The sequence below is a fragment of the Centrocercus urophasianus genome, unplaced genomic scaffold (genome assembly GCF_019232065.1).
Source record: "Centrocercus urophasianus isolate 14NV4802_14NV808 unplaced genomic scaffold, USGS_Curo_1.0 seq_10, whole genome shotgun sequence".
NCBI classification, from domain to species: domain Eukaryota; kingdom Metazoa; phylum Chordata; class Aves; order Galliformes; family Phasianidae; genus Centrocercus; species Centrocercus urophasianus.
Window position 1 is genome coordinate 15,880,676 of NW_024884142.1, and position 24,157 is coordinate 15,904,832.

Below are 24,157 nucleotides of genomic sequence, written 5' to 3' on the forward strand. Positions count from 1 at the left end.
AATGAAGGCTTCTGAAGGAATAACAGCATAAGAAGAGTGGATTTTGCTTGTATGCAGTGCCAGGTTTATATCAACTTGGGAATTAAATCATTTTCTTCTGAAAAAAGAAAAAAGTTGCAATTTAGAAAGGATGTTTTTCTGCACTGAGAGAATACGTATTCCAAGACCTGCAGCTATTTTTCTCTGTGCTGCAAGACAAACAATTTTGAACCTTGCTGACAAATATTATTTAAAACATCAAACTCTCACACACCTAGGATCCTTTAAATGACTTTTATGATCTTTCCTCTTCTCTGGAATTGACATACATAACAAATGTGATGTTTGCTTTAGATGTTAAAAAACCTACTACTTCTTCTCTGCACTCCAAAGCTTCACACAGACTGACACCTTTATTTTTATAATCCATTGCATTAAGAGCCCTAATCTGCACAAATTTTACGTACTCTCTCTAAGGCTGTCTAACTAAAGACATAATTGTTGTAATGGCAAACAACTGACAAATCGTTGGTTGCAGAATGTGTCAGAAGAAGAAGAAATGGGGAATCCATATTAATCTTTTTAGGATTACCACGATAAGAGATGAAAATATCAGTTTATAGGGAAAACATCCCAATATTGTCCCAATTCACAAATAAAATTAACCATTAAAGGGGGAAAATAAGTAGAGTGTAATTGCAAGCCCCCAGAAACTGATATATATACCATGATACACCTCTAACAGAAATTCACGATGGATGAGTGAGACGAATCATTCACTGCCTTTCATATCAGTATTTTATGTCACTCTGATTGTACTTCTTTTACCACCTGAAATAACTCCATTATGTCAACCCTAGTTTTTCCCCTGTTGCACAATTTCATCTGTTTTTGAAGCTGTGTTCTACCTCCTTTTATAATAGCAAATAAACCACCACCAACAGAAACATAAATCAATAACAACAGTAGAAGAAATGGAGAAATTGCTAACAGACAGATTAATCATTTTGCTTATGTAGATTCAAAGTTCAAGTCCCTTTTATACCTATCTGGAAAGATTTGAATCCCATAGGGCAAGAGAATGACTGAGCAATCGTCCTGTTATCTATTCAGTGCAGGATACATTATTAAATATTAATATGAACACATTAGATTTACTCTTTCTCTACACTTTTTTTTTTTTTTAATCTGAATATGTCTGAGCAAATTAAACTGAAGAAAACTGAATTTTGGCACTGTCTACCAAATAATGGATTTTTTCTATTCCCAAATGAAATATTGTTAGGTATTAGTGATTGTAACAATACTGTATCTGGTTCTGGAAAAGTATACAGCTCAACAGTGTAAATGCTCTCTCTGTAATTTTTAGGTTTTAAATCAAGTTTAGCTATGTTTTCCACCAGGTCTGTATTTCATTAATTGAGAAATATACCCTTAATATTGAAATTAATTAAATAAATTTTATTGCCATTTTGTCCTCTGCTGTTTAGGTCTACATAAACGTGAGAAAATACAGCTTTCTAATGGTGACAGGGTGTTTTTAACAGTAGTGTCTCAATCATGCAAACTTTGTGTGCAGCCTGTCCATGCAGAAGAGCTCATTGCAGTCTATAGGAATCTAACATTGAGGATGCACGCCTATGCAGAAAAGTCTGCAGAATCCAAACCCTGATTTTACAACATTTTCTCATATATCTGTCCAGTCAGTGACTAAATGTGGGTTGGAATAAGTGAAGGCCTTTAGGATTTTTCAATTCTTATCAACAGACAGACAGATGGTATTTAAAAGTGCACAATCTTAGAGTTTAAATGTTAAGTACAATGGGTACTTCTAATACAGCCACGTGAGACTTTGATTTTTTGTTAATCACATTGTTTTCCACTTTATTTTCAAAAGTACATATTTCCTTTTCAGATATTCTGTAAACTGATAAGCTTTGACTAACAAGGTTGTGACAATGAAATCAACAAAAACAGCTTTGTTTTTTTTTGTTTTGAAGTAAGAAATGGTTAAGTTACATGATGGTACAGCTGTATTATATCAAGAGGGTGAATGGTAACTCAAGGTATAACTCAAGGGTGAAAGGTACTCAAAAAGTATATAGTGAAAAAGCAGAATGTACTTAAAGCATTTATGAATGGGCTTTTCTTCTCTTGTGGCAAATGTCCTGTACCGGTGCAATAGGTACAGTCATAAAACCAGACAAGGGATGTGCTGAGTCCCTCCTTCAATGAAAGGAGTGTGTGTCTTACAAGTCTCTTCCTGCTATACAACTGCTGATTTTTGTGGTAATTCATTAGAGTACTTTGACACAGGTTTAAGACTTAGCAGAGTCAAACGACTTAACGTGAGCAGAATCCTAAAGGAAATCACTGTGATATATTTTAAAAACATATTTAAATGGCTTTATTCCCATATATTGACTGACTTAATTTCCTTAATTTTAAAAAGGGTCTGCTAAGGCTGTTGGATTAGGCTATAAAGTAACAAATACTATGTTTAGGAACTGTCTGAGGCTTAAGCTCCCTGTATATGGCACATGGTTTATGACAAGCTATTATTGGACTTCATAACTCACATGAATCTTTAATAAAATAATATATAATCCAAAATACTATAGCAGAAAGAGCCTGAAAGAATAGAAAACGAACATTATCTTAGACTGGAAGCCATATTTTTGCAATCTAGCTAATTCAGATGAGTGCCACAGTTCTGTCAAGCCTCAAAACTAGCTCTTAAAGCTTACTCTCAACCTTTCCCATTTATATTTTTGAATGCTATTATGGGATGATAACAACTTCTCTGAATGGCAACAAGATCATCTCAAGGACATTACCTCTTTTTGTAAAGATAAATTAAGTTTATATTGACCAGAATATATACTGGTTGCATATTAGAGAGTTTACTTGATTATTAATGTATACTACAGTACTTTAGGCAGGAGGAATATTATAGTAGTTTTATCAAGATTTTGTACACACAAAGTATATATTTCCAAACATCAACCCTCTACCCTCCACTCTCCAGTTACTCCTAAATGGCAGTATGCTTTATAGAGAGTCTCAGTGATCAGTGAATGTGTTTTCCCATATGGCCAGATTGTGTCTTGTCCAGCACAGCACACATTCTAAATAATTAACAGATGACAATATTAAAAACACTTAGAAATCCTTGGGCAAAATGAGAATTGTATAAAGATCTTCTGGGGAACTAAAGTATGTTATTGAAAATATCTTGGAGCATAACTTCGATATTTTCTGCTTTTTGCTGACAAGCTTGCATATCATCCCAGCAAAATTATATTTGAAATGGTCTTTCCCCCTTTCTCCAAATTTCAATTATTACTCAAATGTTTTCTAGGTAGCTCTATTGTCAAAGAAAATGATTACTTCTTTCAGAAGTTTATGATTAAAGAGAAGATGTAACTGGAGGAGGCAAAGTAGAGATATTCATAGTTAGTACATAGTTAATTAGCACATCATTTAGATCAATTATAGGGCTGAACTATGGCCTTAAGTCAATTCAGTGATCTCTGTCAACTTCAAAAAGCACCTGATAAAGCCCTAGATGTCAGATTCAGGAAGCACTTAAAAGTATATCATTAAAAAGAAATGTATACAGTAATACATATATTTTTCTGACCTCCTGAATAAACATTTCTTTTTAAAAGAAGGATAATTTCTAGTAAGGTCATTCTTTGCTCTTAGCTACTTAACTACTGAACTATTGCATGCTTCTCCCTAAGTTCACACCACAGTTGTCCTGTTATTTCAGTTTAAGGCCCATTACATTTTCCTTTTGTACTGAATAGCATGTCTTAATATCCTGAAAAGTGCTATTCCTACTCATGTCCTTCAAATGTTGCTCAGTTTTTTGCGCAAATAAAAAAAGAGCATTTAGGAAGGAACAAGAAGTATTCAATATTAAAAATGCTTAAATTCAGTAAAATATATAACAGTAAGTCAGGAAAAAATGGACATAAACGCAGCTATAGAGTAATATAAGCATTAATAAACTGAATGAACCCAAAGCAGACCATGGCATGAATTTTTTGGTTTTTGTCTGTTTTCTGCTAGAGAAAATCTCCCTCACAGCATCCTGGTGCCTGCAGTGTAAGTGCCAGCATCAAGTAAAACAGTTTTATTCTGGTCTGTGAACTGGGAAAGGCCATTCACCCTCTTGATAAACCTAGGATATTAAATATTTTCTGCTAAAAATAAAAGTCCACTCCTGGAATTTGCAGGTGCTATTCTCATGCTGACCTTGTGCACAATGTGCAGTTGTCCATCTATTTGTATATTGGAAGATGTGAGTCGGATACTAGTTTTACTGGGAGATGAAAATATCTGCCTCTGCAACTGAATAGCCTTCAGTTCTGGCCTGTGTCAAAGCAGCACATCTGTGTCCTTCAAAATCAGCTACTCTTGCAATATGTAATCATACTATACAGTCTCATAATAAAGATGTCTTCTTCCTTTTGCAAATAACAAAGTAAGGCAGAAAACAAATAACCTGTGATTTCCATACAAGATTACAGAGCTAAAAAGAGACAATATTTTCTAAATAACTATAGACATAATTTTAAACACCTGTTTTTGTACTCAACAACACATGAGGACAAAACAATTAAATGCAGTTTTTAGAAATGCTGTCCCTCTTTCAGGATTTCCAATCACTAAATGGAGTTACTTCTCTCAGCGGTAACTGCCCATTTAATAATATGCAGCAGAGGTCTCTTTTGATGTTGAAAAGAGGAATGAAAGGATTGACTTAACCATTAGGAAGGATCAAGAATCAGGAAGTCTAAGCATTTTCATAAAATAAATTATGTAATTTTAAAACATGCTCCATGAATTGAACAGCTTATTTTTAGTTAAGGAACTTACCTTTCAGCAATGAACTTTTTGACTACCAATGCTTTCCAGAGCTAAGACAGTCCTTTCCAACTTACTTTAATTAGCTTTTCCTTTCTTCGTTTTTAAAGGAATAATATCCTCTTTTTTTTTCCCTTTTTTTTTTTTTTTTTTTCTGTGTTAATCCCTTACCTCCAATATCGCCTTAGCCTAGTGGGATTGCTCATTACCCCTTCTAATGCTGTCCATGTTCTTTCCTTCCCTGCCGGCCCTTGCAAAGGGCATCTTTTCAGAACTCTCCCTTTCTGGGTTATGCGTCACTTGGCACAGCCATGTGCAGGAGTGCAGAAACAACACCTCCCTGAAGGCCACCAACAAGCAGCAGGATGCCTTCTTGCTTCCGTGAAACAGCAAAACAAGGCAGAAGCAGCACACCATGTCTGGGGATTCCTGGACTCAGTGGTATATATTTGGACACAAAATGTATTCACTCAGGGAATGTAGTGCGGTCTCCCTTTCCCAGTTTACCATGGTGCCTTTATGCATGATGGAAATGTACTTCACATTTCCATTATTTTTGAAGCCCATGTTGATATGAGTCTTCATCTTCTACAAAGTGATTTTAAAATAATGTCTGTTGTTTTGAAAATCTCTACAAACATTACATGTGAGACTATTTTACACTGACAATTGAATGAATTGAATGTGCTTGGTTATGAGAAAAAGTCTGCTAGAATAATGAATTCATGCATAACAAACTACCTAACTGAGCTTACAAAGAACAATCTCTTCCTTAAGAGAGTACTAAAAATTATATTCAAACTTTGTTTTGTGCCATTGCAGAGACTACATGTATGATTTATAACCTTTTATATCCAGCTTATAAGAAATTTAGTAGCAGTAAGGAATACATTTCAACATCTACCTAGATTTTCACTTAATTTTAATTTAGAGTCTGATCAAACACTGTAGGCCAGACATCTTCATCCTTTGAGTAGTACTATCCCTTGACACGTAAAATCTCTTCAAAATGCAATCTCTACAAACTGAATATTCCTGAATATTTTCCTGGAGGTGTTTTATTTGTTTGGGGGGTTTTTTTGTTTGTTTTGTTTTTGTTTTTGTTTTCCCCCATCCCTTCTCCTTCCCATTCCAGTGAAGAAGCAAGTGGTTTGGTCTCTAAGCTTCTGGTCACAGAGGGCTGCTGGAGGCATACCAGAGCCTTTACAGAGGTACTGAGCCCTTCCCTTTTGTAATTCTCCTCTTGTAAGCACTGCAACACTGCTGTAAGTAAGCCTCATGATATGCATAGGTTCCATACCTTCTGTTTCTTTTCAAGAGGAGCTATAAGAGAATATACTTCAGCAACATAGGTGAATATTTATTGTTATATGCCTGCTCCAGAAACATAGTACATGAGTAAGCACCATGCATTTTCCCAGGTTCTTTGGTTAAAATTTTGCAGATTATTTGCTCTTGAGGAGTAACATTCATTTTGACTGCCAACTTTTTTTTAATGTTTTGCTGTTGAATCAATGTAAGGAAATTTCACTAAATTTTCTGTCTCTGTAAGATTAAAAGCAGGGATTAGATGAAATTCACACACTTGTTTAAAGTATTTTGAAACATCTGCTGAATTGCGATCAAACTCAACCTGGTCCCATTAGGCTGGGAGAATCAGGGCAAGATTTCTTTCTGAAAAGATGAGATTTTTTCCTAGTAGTGTTTAAAACAAGAAAGAAAAAGTTACTTTCCTTGAGTTTCTCATGAGTTTGAATACTGTGTAAAAAGAATAACTAAAATGAAAACAAAATAATATTCATGGCAATAGTGAAATAACAGACTTGCTTAATGTACATCATGTAAGTGAATGCAATGTGGAATAATGAAATAACCTCCCAGTGTGAACAGTGGAAACCTCTTCAGTTTGAGTTACTTTCATGTAGATTGTTCAAAGAAATTGAAAATGTAGTAGGGAAACAACTCTTCATTAACCATGAGATGGACAAGATGTCCTAATAAATACTAACTGTATTATAAGAAATCATTGTTACAATAGCAGTAATAAGTTGATAAAGCATTCTAAAGGTATGTCCTAAGGTGTGCATATACAAAATCAGAATAAGCCTTCATCTCCAGTGGGCATGAAAAATGAAGCAAAGTTACAGAAGACTGAGGGAAGACATCTCAACAGTTCAGTGAATGCATGTTGCCAAGACAAAGAATTTCTCCTACCCTTTAGGACACAAAACAATGAAAACTATCAACTGAAATATAAAAGAGAATTTTAAGGCTGTTACTAAGATTTCAGACTATATTCAGATTGTAATTCAGTGATACTACCTGTTCTAAGTGAAGTCAAATGTGAAAATCCCTCAACCTTAACAAGATAAGATTAAGCCTGCATTTCTCTTTCGTCCATCCTGGCTTGCATATACCTAAAATCTGGCTCTATCTCATAGCAGTATGACAAAGAGCAAGCGAGTTTCTACATATTTTTTGATTTAGTTAAGGAGAAAAGCATTAACTAGTGTGATTATCCTTAGTTCAGAAAGAAAATATTAGTTCAAAAAAAGATCAATTTCCCAACTATAACCATCAGGCATACTGCAGCTACTTCATATTTCAAGTAGAATTGCTTTTATATTTTTCTATTTTTTTTATTAGCTTTGTGATTGTCATGACCTTCAATTAATCAGATCAGACATCATACATTACTCACAAGCAATTTACAAACTGAATTGGCAGTTGATCCTCTCAAAGAAAGTCCATTCCAGATTATAAAAATAAGATCAACTAAGAGTGGCTCTGCAATGATATAGCTCATACTTGCCCTCATTTGAAGAACTCTGTTATAATAGGCTATCTTTAATACTCTGTGAGAGTAGTTGGTTCCTAACTGTGATAAATCTTCCTATAATCACTCCTTTTAACAAGATCAAACAGCTTAGTACATCCAAAATGCTTAATTCCTTCAGGTTGATTGAGTTTATCATCAAAGAATATAAAGCATATTGCATGACATTTGGAAAATAGCTTTAATTGCCTTTTATGCATTATCGAAATCACAGAACCCAGAGTGAACAGGAACATCATAAATCCCACTGTTTCCAATGAAAAAAAAACAGTATTTAGAGTTTGAACCAGATGTCCTCCAGATAACAACTCAACCCTAATTTATTCTATGATTCTATGTTTAGCTTTGACAAGACTTACATGCCAGAGAAGGTGTCAGCCAGTTCCTCTGTTACAGAAAAGAATATGAATGAAAATTCAAGCATTGTTTTTCATGAAAGAGTAGCAGTGTTAGTCAAACTTAGGGTCAGAGCTAATACAGTTTTAATGAATTATTATAGAGTAGGGAAGGAAAGAGTGAGAGAAAAGGCATTTTCTGGGAGTGCTGAAGAAGAAAGCCCAGCAAATTGGGAAGGAAACTAGAAAGAGAATGGAAATCCTAAATTTGATGGATTAGATTTGGAATCCTGATAAATAAGACATTCTTATGAAAACACCACAGTAAATATAAAGGAAGAATTTGGAGAAAATTCTATAAAAGACATTCAACAAACTGAGGGAGAGCAGCGCAAACTCTAGTAAGTGAGTAAGATTGAGCATGTAGAAGTCAGGCTCGTAACAAGTTTTCTGCAAATAAAATACAACTGAGGCCACAATATGTAGAGCCAATATTAAGGTGGAATATATGACTGTATGAAAGAAGAAAGTAGTGATTATTTAAGTGGAACTATGGTCTTTAAGTAAGCTTAATAAACAGAGACTTGTATTGTGGTGTGAAATGTTCTTGCAACTCAGAGTGGCATCCTAAAAAGTAGAAGACCCTGAATCAGCTGCGCACTGAACCACGCATTGGATCCATATGGTTCTGACAGATTAGGGTATGGCAGAATTTAATACTTTTTTCATCTTTACTGAGGCTTCTGCTCATATTTGGTTACAGCTGGCCAGAAGTGTCATTTGAGGGGGATATAGTATGTGGATAGTGGATAATTATTCATAAATTTAAATCAAGTATAGCAAGTAACTCAAGCAGAAGAAGAATGTAAAGTTCAGAAAAATCAATATTTCTTTTTCATACACACACAAAAAAAAGACAAAATCTTACAGGCCTTTAGACTGCAAGACTTCAAACAAAGCATTTATAGTAATTTTTTTTTAAATGTTTGTTTTGCTTGTTCTCCTAAAAACAAACAAACAAACAAACAAAAACAACAAAGTAATTATTTTTATATTGTACTAACCAGGAGCTTAACATTGCTCAATCTCTCCACTCACATTCTATTAAAAAAAGCTATTTTCTATCAGGTTCTTTCAACATTCATTTGAAGCCTGAGAATTGCTGCTCTGTGTAGAGACTTTGTGACATCCACGAGGCTACCAGGGGAGATGGAGAAGCAGATGACAGAAATATTTCTTTGCCACTTCACTACAGCCAACCTGCCAAACACTCATCAGATCACAGAGTCAGTCTGAGCAACAGCCCAGTGTGCCAGTGGACAGCGTATGTGGCTGACTTGCTTGTTGTAAACACATGCCAACTGGCACTGACTGGGAATTTTTCAACAAACTGATGTTGATAGAAAACACTGATTTGTCAAAACTATAATATGACAGTGGGAATGTACATACTAATTTCAGTATCCAGATGCTGATCTGCTGCAGGATAATTAATAGTAGTATAGAAAGATTCTCCCCTGAAATACCAAGGCCCTACTCTGAATAAAATTGCAAAGAACAAACTGCATTTCAATCAATGCACTATATCAGTTCTGCACTGAATGTATAGAGAGTGTAGGAAAACTGGTCAGTAAGGTTACGTATCTAACCTTGGCGTATGTGAACACCTATCCCCTGCTCAACCTTTTCATCCCGACGACTTCTCACTCAAAGGAAAAACTGTTCACGGTTATCAATGAAACTTCAGAACACCAGGTGTCTTACAAGGTCGATAGCAAATGTTTGAAATGAAAAAGGCCCATGTGGAATTAAGAAGTGAGATCTTCGTGTTCTATGATTCATTGCTTGAGCTGTTTATTGGATCTTCCTTAAGAAATGAGCAGAAAATATATTTTTTCAGTGCATAAATGTTTTGAGAAATAAATGTTTTCCTGCGCTTTTTCAGGATAAACCTGGTATCTTAGAAATGTGAAAAAATATTAGAGCAAGACTTTGAAGACTGAATTAGTGGCACATTTTGTATTTGGGTATTTCAGTCCAAGTCTCTGGCTTTCTGGATTTTTGGAATTGTTTATACAAAATGAAACATATCCCTGAAAGACATTCAGAGGTCCATAATCTTACAACAGTCAACAGACCATTTTACGAGTCAGAGAATTTACCTCAGAAGCAGTAAGCTTAATTTCTGGGGTGAATTAAATAGAACAAGGAATATACGTATTTGTAATTGCTGCTGAAGTAATCCAATTCTCTACTGGTATTTTCCTAACAAGTAAAATTTCTTCTATTTTCCTACATTTGACAATTTTTTATCCTCTGATAAGGTCAGGATATTTAGTTCAAACAATAATTTGAAAAATGATCCTCTCTATGAACAATGAACATATATACAATTGAAAAATTCCCCAGTAGTACTGATTCTCTCAACTGCTATAGAAATCTTCTTAAATTCCTCCTTACTTCTACCAATAAACTGAATCCTCAGACAGTTCTTTGCACAGAGCTCAACATCCAGATTGTCTGAATTTTCTGTAAATATAATCTCATACCAAAAATAGGATATTTTGCCTCTGTCAGAGCAGAAAGGATGCCCTATCCATTTTCCTACTCCTTTGCACTTGTGTATTGTTTGAGGAGATGGTAGAAATTTGCTTTAGCAGTTAATTTCTCCCGTTTGGGTGTCTGTAGGCAAACAGCCTACATATTGCTTTGAGATTTGGTGGAAAGTTAACTAAAAATAAGAAAATAATTCTTATTGAAATACATAGATTTTTTTCCTGAAAGATCCTTGGGTGTTTCCCCTTCTTTCTGTGGCTGTAATCTTTCCTCTGAATACCTGGAATAAATCTGGGCTTTGTCAGGTTATAGCCATTTATAGTTCATCTTGGCCTTTACTTTTACCAAATCCCCTTCTTTTTCTTTTCCCCACCACTACTAGTCTTGCTCTAATCATAAGAAGCAGAAATTTTCTTTTACCAGATTTACTTTGAAAATTTCTTCTATCAATTTGATTTCAGCATTGCTCTCTCTATAAAACTCTTGAATCAGTATTCCTAAACTTGGGGCATCAGGCTTATATACAGCATTAATAATTAGTATGCTATTTTTACAACATGGTATTATCAGTCTTCTAGTATACAGGCAATAGTTTTTAGTTTTTAGTGACACCCATTGTTCATTAGCAAATGACATTTTGTGCGTGCCTCATCAATGAAAATACAAAGCAAAATTATTTGTAAGAACAGTCATTCAGGATTAAATTAACTTTCAAGCATGATATTTTAAACTTTTACACAATCCACTGTTGTCTGTCCTTTCTCTAGCTCTTTGTCCAGTTTCATTTCTTTTACTAAACCTTATCATCCTCAACACCTTCAGTTTAATTTCTCTTGTAGTGATAAAACATTTATTTTGAAGTCCAGACAGGAAAAACTGACTAAAGTTCTTCAATGATAAAATTATTTTGACAAAGAAAAGTAAGTTTGAGAAAAATCTGCCTCCGTAGAATTTTACCCAAACTGCTATATGTATATACACATACATGACGTTTACTTTATACTGGCCCTTCACTTGCTTAGACTACTTTTTCCTTTTTACCTCAACATGTTTTTTTTATTTTCACTACCTTTAAAGATTTATTTGAATGAATGAAACAAGAAGTATAAATTCACATCCAATTTCTTCCTGCATTTGAACTTCGAGAAATTTTATTGTGATGTTAAGCTTTCATCTCTCACCCTAAACTTAGCCTGTTTCATTTAATCTGATGTCAGTCCACCCAATTTTGTAACGTTCTGAAAATTTGCTAAGAAAGTATTCTATCTCATCATCTAGTTTATTGACAGAGATATTCAACAATAATAATTTCAATTTTAACAACTAGGATATTCCATGTTTAACTGGCCTACAACTGAATTTCAAGTCAATGATTTTAAGCTGGGCAGTCCAGTCAATTTGGAAGGAACCTACAAAGATTATCCAGTATAACTGCCTCATCTGTTCAGGGATAATGAAAAAGTTAATAAAAATATTTTAAATACTATATTTAAATTAAAAATTTAGATTAAAAATATTACTGAAGGTATTCACCAAATGCTTCTTTAATGCTGAGAACCACCGGACATCAGCCACCTTTTTAAGAAGCTTCTTCCAGTATTTGACCACACTCACGGTAAAGAGATTTTTCCTAATTCCCAGCCTGCCCCTATTCATCTGCATTTAATAATAAATTGTATATTTTTAAAACTCTACATCTTGTAGAAACTTCAGAAGATGAATAAAAAGAGAAATGGATGATCTGACTGAATGTACTTCTGAGAATAATGCAACCTGACTCAAAGCCAGTGAAACAGAGAAGGGCTACGTTGAATCTAGAAACAAGAAGATAGGGCTTCTGTGAGTGAAGGTGACAAAATGCCTTGAACTGCATGTTGAACCCACACCGCCTAATGACAGATCAACTCTCATTTTCAAAACCTGAAAGAAAAGGTTGATTTTTCTTTTTTTTGGAAACGGAACTAGTACTAACTATAAAGCTAAGCATTTCGAGAAACGTTTCCATCACAGTGACAAGTATGTCCATGCGTTGGAACAAGGAAATTGGAAATTGAGCCTCAGTTGTGAACATGAAAGAAAGATCACTTCAGAGGTTCAATTGGCAGGTATAAAACCAATGCCAGGATTTCCAAATAGGCTTGCAGAGGTAAAGAAGATGGAAAATAAGGCAAAAGCATTTCATGTTGGGGACAACTGGGTAGCATATTGTAATTAAGCCACCTGGCTTCCCATCTGATACACTATATTGAGGCTACTGCTAAATATCCTCTTTATTTTCATCTTGAATTTAAGTAAAACATTTTGTCTATTTAGTCCTCTCGTGGAATACTGACCTTGATTTTTTTTTTTTTTTTGTTCCTGACTATTTTATGATTTGATTACTGTACTGCTATTTCTTGCTTGGAATAAGCTGCTTACTATATCTTCTTCTTTCATTTGTAAAGAAAAACAGAAAAAAAAAAAATACATCAGTGTTTAATATATATTTTTTCCCTATAATTTGAACTCATTTTGTTCTCTCTCTTTCTCTACATTTTAACAAAAATGCTATGCACTATAATAGAAGCAGAAGTGTGTTTTTTCAGATGATTTTCACAAGTCAATATCTCACTTTTTTCATAAGTTCTTTCTCTTCCTCTTTCTAATATTTTAATTTCATTCCTTTCTTCAGTTACAGACTTTAATTCTGGGTTCATTCCTGTCTTAACAGGGTTGCATTTGCTGTTTCTTTTCTATTCTCTCTGTAGGCCAAGCATTCTTTTTTAAGCATTGATTACTGTAAGTAAGCTGTAATTGAACATGAAACAGATAATGAGAATTGTACCTGCCACTGTGTGATTTAAGGCTCCCTAAATCAGAATGGTAAGAAATAAGAAGGGAAGATAGCAACTGCAGAATCAAAATAACTACTGGACTAAGGGGAGACATTGTCAGGATCAAGCACAAAACTGGTCAAATTTCATAGGGGATAAGAACAGATAAATTGTGAATACCTGGAATAAGGAGAAGTTAAACCACCTCCAGGTTCCTAAGACCAGCGGGGTGTCTGATGAAAAGTTAATTAGGATTTTTTAATGAAGCTATGCATACCTGATTAATTTTACGTAGCTATGCAGGTATCCAGTAAAAAACGGTCTTGATGTACTTACTGTCCTTTACCTTGACAGCAAACTGCTCTACTGCCTAGAGCCCAGGCTACTCACTGTGAGCATGGCCTGCCTGTGCAAGGATGAATGTAAAGTTGTGGAAGTTGCTAGGTTACTGCAATTCCCTCAGCCCTAACAGCAATACTAGAAGGAGATCCATAGGTCACATTCTTGTTTCAGACCAACTGACTTCCAAATATTTTTCCAATTCTATTATGAGTAAGGCGTGAAAAGATGAATTACCATTTCTTCAAATAAATTTGATTTTTTTAAATTGTGTATGAAAGAAATACCCCATAATGAAAGAAGGAAACATATCTTGCAGGGGCGTAGTTACTCTCAAGTAACTCTTCCACTGTAGCAAGGTTTGGTAGTATGGTGTTCTGATATTTGTACCTACAAACAGTAATAGAAATCACCCTAAATGAGAGACAGGAATCCACAATAAAGATTGTGATATGACTTCAGCCTAATCAGAGCTGTATTTTGGTATTTTTATGCGCTTTACATAACACTAGGTAACAACATGCAATGAGGCTGTATAAGTTTTCACTTTAGAATCCTTTAAAGAAGCAGTGCTCAGTTATTTGCAAACACAGTGTTAATTCTAAACACTTCAATCATAAAGGAAAAAGTAGTTATTTACAGGCTAATCCCACATGTATTAGCCAAACACGGTTAAAACACCCTTACAGGCTTATTCCTCTCTAAACAAGGAGGCTGTATATCTGCAAATTAAATAGTGTCAGGGCTCAGGCAAGGGTCCTGAGGCTAAATTTTTTATACCATTACACAAGCTGAGCACTACTTGGAATACTTGCCATTCGTACAGCTAACGCACTGCCAATGACAGTTCCCAAGGAGTAGGTTGGATCACACCACCCTGGAGAATGAAATAGTTTGATAGCTGGGTAGATTGTCAGACGATGGGCATCGACAATGCTGAGTTTCCACATAAAAAAAAAAAAAAAAAAAAAAAAAAAAAAAAACATTTTTTATAAATATGCATAAGATAAAATGCTCAGATTTTCTATTAGAAAAAGAAAAAAACCCAAACCAACCAAACAACAACAACAACAACAAAAAAAAAAAAACCAAAAAAAAAAACCAACTAAACAAACAAACAAACAAACAAAAACATTTAGCAAATGCATGGAAAGCCTGCAGTGGATTCTTATCCTGCATTTTTTTAGGGGCAAACTGTGTAAGAATAGGAGTTGTATTGCATTTAACTGCTTTCAGGACAAGACAGGTTGTGTGAAGGTGTTGGATGTATAAAATGATAAAGCATGAACACAGAATTTTAATAAATTAGGGAGTTTAAATGGAAAAAATTTTTTTCGTATCTGTGGAATCTGTGGAATCTGTGGAATGAAAACCACATTGAGATGTCCATGTATTTAATTCCATTATTTCTTCAACTTTTGACACTCTACAGCTTAGAATCACTGTGATAAGTAGAAATGTTTCTCTGTAAATATGCCTGAGGCTCATGTGTGAAGAGCATTTTTCCACCATACAGAAATGCTCCCAGTCAACTGCTCTGTACTTCTCCCTTGTCTCACCTCTATTTGTTCTGCCATCCTTTGCTTTCAGCAGTCTGACACTGCACAACAAAAAGCATTGCACTTATAAGGTATCAAAAGTTGAGTTTGATCAGTACAAAAATTATCTACACTCTGATGTCTGAGCTCATGTACTGAGCATGTCAGTGGACCATAAAATTTTTAGCTTGCTAATAGCTGATAAGAAGGTGTCTTTCCTATAACACCATCAAAAACTCTGGCAAGGTTTCAACCATCTATTTAGAGACAGAAGGAAGGCTGTGGGAAGAGTCACTTGTCAAACATTCCAGAGATCATGCAGAAAAGGCATGATTTGGAACTACAAATTTCCTTGAAAAATACAAGGGGACTTATATTGATAAAATTGTATTTATTGCTGACAGAGAACAGGGAAACATAACATTTTTCTTTTTTTTTTCCGGAACTGGAATTTAGAGTGAGAGTTGTTTTTGTTCTTTAATAGCAAACCAGTACAAATAGCAGTTAGTAGTAAACTACAGTTGTTAGCTTGATGTTCAAGTGTCACTTAGGCAGCTTCTTAGCTTATACCAGTAATATAATGTCTAGACAACAATAACTAAGTGGGTTTGGTAAGAGACAATGTAATGATTTCTTTACTGATGTCTCTGTGAAAGCACTTGAATCTCAAATGCTCAGCAGCTGTGGAGATCTCCCACACTCAGTACTTTGAATTGCTCATTCATTTCCCTAAACCAATATTACAAATCAAATTTTATGTATTCTTTTCTACCATTTTCTAAAAAATATTTCTTCCCACACCGCAACAATTATACAATGTCTTTAAAGTTCTTACTCGATTAAGCAGAGCCACCCTTTCTGGAGTTGCTTTGTTTTGTTGTTGTTGTTGTGAAATAGTTACACTTAATCGGTTATTGCAGTGCTGCATATCTTTGTTGATGTGCTTCTGCCTTTGGGATGGAGGTGAATATATTTCTTTTGGTCTTTCAAAACTATGTTGTACAATTCCTAAGAAATTATTTAAACAATTGTTTAATATGTCTGCAGCAATATGTCCAAGGAGAGGAGAAAAAGAAAGAAAAAAGTAACAGCAGGAAAAGAACAAGGAATTAAAGATAATGGAATCAGGAAAAGGAAAAAGGAAGAAAAGGCAAGGAAAAAGGCTAAGAAAAAAAAAAAAAGAAATGAAAAAGGAGAAAGAGGGAATCAGAATTTACTTATTCTGATCAAGAGATCAGAACTGTACACAAAAATACTGCTTTTTGTAAAATTTGTATGCATCTAGAGGAAAATGGTAATTGGCAGACAGAACAAGTAAATGACAGCCACAGTCTCATTCATTAATCTGCCCAAATATCTGTCATAATAGAGAATGAGATAAAATACTAAAAAAAAAAAAAACAAAAAACCCACCAAATTAGACTTACTGTAATTTTAGTCCAAAGATGGCTACTGCCTGAAGGAAAGACCCAATTACTAAATGCCAGATGTAACTCAGAAGAAAAAAAAAACAACACATCCGTAGCATGGGTAAATATGTAGGAAATCCACTCAAAGATAAAAATGCCAGATGATATGGCATTTCAAAATTGAATTAGTATTACTACGTATAATTAAGCTTTCAAAAACATTGAATGTGTTTTGAACAACCTAATTAGCTGTTTTCAGAAGTAACTCTTTGCCACCTAAATTAAAAGTAGAAAGTGTTATTTTATTTAACATAGAAAGACAGAAGAGCATGTATTTACTTAAGTAAAACATGAATAGGATCCATTTACTTGCTTGTTGAGCCTTGACAAAACCTAGGAATATTAAGAATCTATCCAATTAAATCTATACAATGTGCAGGAGGGACTTTTGTGATGATATCACTGCTAGGAAAGAAGGAAACCCACAAGCTTCAATTTCCTTCTGTTACACCTGGAGTTCTTACAAAATAAATAAATAAATAAATAAAAATAAAAATAAAATAAAATAAATGAAATAAATGGGAATTATCTTCTCAAGGTCCTATTTTGAATAATTAAATTAAATCTAACATGAAACTAGACCAAGAATACATTAAAAGCCATAGGACTCTTACAGATACTTCACAGAAAATACTTTGCCCCTGTGTAACATCATCATCTATTAAAAAGATTCATAATGCCTAGGGCTTAGTTTTGTTTTTTTTTTTCTTTGTTTTTGTTTTTTTTTTTTTACTTGTAAATCTGTGCATAGTGATTAAGAAACCACAGAAACACTTTCTCTCTCCCATGGCGTACTGAAGTTTTCAATACAGCACACTTGGCAGTAACTGGCTATTCAGTTTTAGTTACTAAAGTCAATGCTGCATACTTTCATCAAACAGAAAAGAAAACTAATTCATATCATAAGCATTAAGAAAAGTCTGTCTTCTGGAAAATTAAGGATATTTCTCCTGTGGTTTGAAGAAAAGAAATTATAACATACCTTCTTCCTGCTCTCACTTTCAGTTCATCCATCCTTCAAAGGTTTTCTGGTTAAGAAAGAAATAAGCTCCCTCAGTTTCCAGCGTGTGCTTTTCCTTTCAACAGAGTTCATATACTGCTGCTTTAAAATTAACTCTCACCTTGTGGCAAATGGAAACCAATGAAGCAATCAGACTCCAGTAACAGTAGCGGAATATGTTTCAACCATTTTATATTAGGAACAGTAAAACAGTAATTAAAGTGTAGAAAATCTACTAATGGAATCCACAGAAACAGAAGGAAAACTTCTTAGATTTATTCTGCCTTTCCTTTGCCTAAAAAAGTGGATCACAATGTAAATAAAATAGATTGATTTAGGACCCTGGGTTCTGGTGAACATCACTGCTGATTATTCTAAGTCTCTCAGCTATTTCTGGGAATCCCAACCTTGAGAAAGATCTATAGTTAAACATGTTATTTTGTTTTGTTTTCTTTTTCACTGTGTATAGCAGAAATGTATACCCATAATTAATTGAGATTTCACTCCCTACATCCTGCATTCATGTGAGTATTTCCATGCATTTCTAGAATCATAGAATCATAGAACTGTGTAAAGCTTGACTGGAGCTTTAAAGGTCATCTAGACTAAGCCCCTTCAAGTAACAGGGACACCTGCAGCTAGATTAGATTGCTCAGAGCCCCATGCAGCCTCAACTTGGATGTCTGCAGGGATGGGGCACCGGCACCTCTCTGGGCAACCTGCTCCAGTGCCTCACCACCAGAAGAAAAAGTCCTTTTTCCACTTCAAGAATTGCTGTAAAAATACTTTTTAACATATAAATGTTACTTCCTATCAGTTTCCATTGCAATTCTGTAACATGCAATAATGTAACAAATAAAAATGAATGCACTAACACCATCTATAAAATCTTATACAGATACCAAGCTTGACTGTCTGCTGACAGTTGATGCCAAAGATATACAGCTTGGCCATTTGGATTTTCTCAAAAATGTGAAATTTATTTGTAGCTGTTGCTTTTTATGTTGGAGTAATGCTCCTTAAGCCTTATGGTAAGTCCTTAAAGTTTAGTGGGGACTTTGAATAGGAAATGTGACTGACTGCAAATTATCAAGCTGTCACAGAGGGCAGGGGAAAAATCTGGTCATTGTGTCCTGAGACTGTAGTCACCATTGTGGAATCCAAATATATGGTCCGAGGGGAGAGAATAGCTGTCATATTATGTGCAGTTCTTTGAGTGACAATATTTGTATGGATAGGGGTGAGTGAAGGCACTGAAATTTTTCTGACTTTAGCTGTCTCCCTTATCTAATTTATCATCACTATTTTTCATCCTTTCTTTTCTGCCACCCACGCTCTCTAATAATCTCTTTTCCCTTTCTGCCACCTCCCTTCCTCCCCCTCACCCCCCCTCTTTTTTTTTTTTTTTAAAAAAAAAAAAAAAGTTCCACTGCCTTGCATGTACTGTTTCCCGTACAAGAATTTTTCCAGTAAGCAGAAATACTGAAATGGAAATACAATGAGAAATCCTTCCAAAGGAAAACATACCTGCTACCAGAGAAGGAAATTTTATTCCTGGTATAGCTAAGCCATACCCTGGAGTGCCAGATACTCTACCTAGAGAAAAGTCCATTTGCTTTTCAAAGCATTGCCTACATATTGATGATGAGCAGTTTCAGGTTAAGTTAGGCCTTACATTTAATAGTAACATTAAAAAAATGCACATTTTTTTAACTTAGTGTTTCTTAATACAACTTTCTAAAGTTTGTGACTCTCCTGGCCATTGAGAATACACTACTTTTAAGGAAAAGACCCATTCATAGTAAGTAAGTATATAGTAAGTATATGGGATAGGGGGATGCTAATCTCAAGTAATACTTCTACAACTTCCCACAAAGACCTTTTTAATACAAATGGAAGATTTTGAGGAAATACCAAAATAATTCCAGTAAAGTCTGCCTGTGCACAGCCCTGCAGAGTTTTCCATTGTCTAAAGTCAGTCACTGAAGTAGTTAATATTTCTGTGCAGTAATTTCTTCCATATGTTTTTTTTTTCCTTAAGCTGTTCTTTAATGTATACTTTTCAGCACCAGGTTCAGTACCTGATACCTAGAGTTCGTATGAGCCAGAATAAGGTAAGGGCATGGGGGGGAAGGGGAGAAAAAAAGAAATACCTTGGAGAAAAGTAAGAGAAAGAAAATAAAGAAAATCAAAAGAAAAGAGAGGAAATCAAAATACGGATGAGGCACGCAGGCCTAACAATTTCTAATGTTCCCTAGTAGCAGAGTCTGTCACTGCCTAAAGCACCGGGCTGGTACATGAATTGCACCTTTTCAAGGTGAGAACACTTAAAGCAAAAAAATGAGGGTTGAACAAGAGCGAACAGAATTCACACAAGCCAGATGTGTGAACTCACCAGGGGAGCAGTAGAGATAAAGGTTCCTTTCAGAAACATTGCGGCCAAGGCATAATAAAACTGTTAAGGGCACAGAAAATGGGAGCATAGCTTAAGTTCAATTCACATTAAATATTAAGAGTTTAAACTGCGCTAACTTTTGAAGAGCCTTTCCTATTATCTGTACAGAATCAGAGCTCTACATGATTTTGACATTTTATTAATAAGAGTTCGAAGCTTCAGCATTGAAAGAAAAATATATGAATAACATTAAAAACTAAAAAATAGTAGGATCAATGCATTTTAACATGGGCTTTCTTCTTTAATTTCAGGCAAACATCCCTGTACTCTTTGCTGACAGCTTCTTTTACGCTGGCTTGACTGAAAGTCAAGCACCCGAAATTGTCACAGCTCTGTACAGTACCTTGCAGCATGAATGTAAAGAAGAAGTGGCAGTTTGAGCCAGGAGACATCCTGGGGATGGGAGAAGGGGGACATTTCTCAGAAACATTCTCTTTCACCAACCTTATTTTGGTTAGAAATTGTATCCTGGAGTTTTAAACTCGGCCTCTGATGAATGGATAAATAAATAAATAAATAGACAAATGAATAAATAAATAAATAAATTTTGAATAAAAAAACCTAAACGATTGCGTGCCCCACATTCTCCTGCCATCTATCTGAATCCTTTTGCTGCTCTGAATCCATTGAATCTGAATCTGTTGCTGCTCATTTTGTTCTCTGAGACAAATTTCAGACTCCCTTTTTCTTGTCACAGACATTGGAAATGAAATTTCAGCAATGAAAACATGGGTTCCTTCTATGTATTAAAACATTTGCTATGATGAAATGAGCCCTACTTTTCAGTGATGCACAATATTCAATAAGGAATCTGACAGTTGCTCATCCTTATGAACAGAAGCAGAGCTCTTTGGTTTAAGAGGAAGTTAAGTGTTTGGAGTATTTTGTATCATTTTTTACCTGGAACTTGACAAAAACTTGAATGATTTTTTTACAGGTTGTGTTATGCTGAATCATCAATATTAAACAAGGCAATGGGGGTATTGTGTGTGATCCAGCATAGTTGTTGCTGCCACATTTTATTTACACAAAACACAAAAATACACTAAATTGCATTCTTGGTGGCAAGCCATGTTACTCCCTCAGTAGCGCTTCATATTTATAGCTGATGAATCAGATCTTGGGGTCAATAGTTATGTAAAGACTTTAGGCTTCACTAACAGCTCAGAGACACCAGAATCAAGCATAATGAGCTTTTGAAATCAGCAGTTTTAAAGGATCCAAAATCCTGAATAACAGGTACTAATCTGAACTATGAGTGAGAATATGGATGAGGATTGGAGGGATGGGGAGGGGTGAGGGGAGAAAAAAGGTTGGCCTTGAGGTAGATTGCAGTGACTTGAAGTTTTTCCCATATAAACAGCAAGGTTGAGTCTGTCTTGAATAACCTCATGTCTCTCTTTCCCCCAATACAGGCACATTCTTAAGCTTCCTCTGCTTGTGGAGGTACAGCAAAGGTAGCACCTGCATCTCCTGCCACCATGGACAGAAAAAGCAAAGCTACTCATGCAGACACAATGAAAGCAGATCCATTCTCATGGATGCAGATATATTACACTTCATGCAGACTGGTCCTACTGAAAAGAATACTGTATTTCCAGCTAGTCCCTGAAGAAGAAGATCCAGACTAATCAGTTAGGTTCGTAAGTGTTGACACAGGGGGTTTCCCTCTTGAGAAGAAGATCACACTCTCTTGCCTCAACAGGATGTGTTGGGGCACCATCTGATGAGGGCTAACTCGCCCCATCTGGAACTCTGGTCTCATCCTTGGGTCCTAAATGCAATTTGTTCTGAAACAGTCACTGCAGAAAAAATATGAGTCATCCTGTATCTAATATCCTTACTCTAAAACTCTGTCATAAACTGGCTGACAGAGAGTATCTTGGATGGGTTTAGAGTTCACAGGATGCAGAGATAAATGAGGTCTCTCTATTTAAAGGGTTATTGTCCTTAACCCTCTCCCTGCAGGCAGGCCTTTGTGCTTTGGAGAGCTTAACTGAAATCAGCATCAGTCAGCAGCTTCACATATGAGGCTTCACAGCTCATATACAACTGGAGGTTAATTAAGGACAAGACACAACAAGTGTATTATACACACTGGGAGGCAATAAGAGGGAAAGGACAAGATTACAAGCAGTCCTGTCCTTATGGAGGCTAGCAGTATGCACAGCTTGAGAGTTCAATATATAGCTTGTAAATTGTATATAATTTTATAGTTCGAAAGTATTGTACTGAATCAGTACTTCTGTAAATCCCACTAATCCTTCCCCTGGATCTAACAGCACATCCACAAAAGCTTCAAAATGTCTTACTCCCATTGAAATGCTTGGCATTTTCTGAGTTCTAGGGCAGGTAAATTCTCTCACAGCGATAACTCTTAACGATCCCAGTCCTATCCTTGATTAACCAAGAAGTAGATCCAGATGGAGTGGAGATTCAGCGAAAGCTTCAGGACCATGCCTGTAAACTTCACTTTGTACTTTTTCATTGTAACAATAATGTATTTCTTCATTACCATTTCTACTAAGGAGAGATGAATGTCTTTGGGAGCAGGGGTGGGGGGTTCATTTTTCCCATTGGGAATAGCAGCTGCTTGTATATAAGATAACAAATTATAAGAATAACTTAAAAAAGGCATAACTTCAAGATGTTGTATTGAAACAACTTATCACTGTCAAACATTTCAAGAAAAATTACTCAGCATTTGCATGTAATGAAAAATATCACTGTAGAATTCTGACATGTAGCTACAGATTATCAGCCTTGTCTGGTGTGCTACAGCAATAAAAGATAGCTAGAGACTATGATGACAATAAACGAGACCAGAAAACAAACAAAAAGCAAATGAGTTAGAGACACCATCAAACCACTGTACTTAACTGAATGGGCTGGGGCAGTCTCCAGGGTCCACAGGGGCCCCTTGGCCCCTGGGAAACCATGGCAACAAATGTCTTGAAGAGAGAAGAACAGGTTAGACCAAATAAGGAGGAAACAAGAGATGCCACATGTCTATTGGTCAGAGATAACCGTAGTAGCCCTAAGGCATGGGGAAAGTTTTAAGAAGGGTGTGCTCCTTGCAATTAACGCCATTTTGCCGCTCACCATATTGGTGTCATGAAAAGCGTGCGAAACTGACCGGGGCTGTCGGAACACTTTCACAAGGAGACTTCAATCAGGGTCGCCGAAACAAAGGCGACAAGCCACAGCTTTTGTGTTTATGCTCGGAGCTTTTCTGACACGGCAACCCCTTCCAGAATCTACCTTTTCTTCCCATTCCTGGCAGTTCCCTGGAACAATCTCACTCTCTTCTCAGTCTCTGATAGTATTTTCTGGGCAGATCAAGGGCAGATGCACACCCTTGGATGAGGATTTCAGCAGTTTTACACCATGGAAAGGAAAAGGCTTTGGCCCGCATAATGCACTTCAGTATGCAGTTGTACTCTTTTTTTGCCACAATTTATAACTGAGTAAGAAGATGGAACCAAGAAGAACCTTCCACACTCTACATACTCTACATCAGATTTCCTATACAATGCTGGAACAGATACATTTTACTTTGACTTCCACAGATCTGTGGATGTGACAAAGAGAAATCCATATACTATGGATTTCAGAAGCTACCTAGAAGTTACCAGGATTAATGATTGACTAAAGATCATTCCATGTTGCTGAGAACCTAATATCTGGATGAAATTAGAGGAGTTAACTGATAACTGTAATTTGTATTGCAATTCTAGTTTGGATCTCTTTATATATTTGGATTGTTTCAACAAGCACAATTATCTCAAATACCTGTTACAATTTAATTCAAAATGCAAGTAAATTATCCTAAGACTTCAGAGATCTCATTATTCAAATAAAATAATCACTAGATAATCAGTGTAATTTTTTAGAGATTATTTGGAAAATCAAAACATGCATTTTAAAATCTGTGAATGAAGCCCCAGTCCTAATGAATCAGT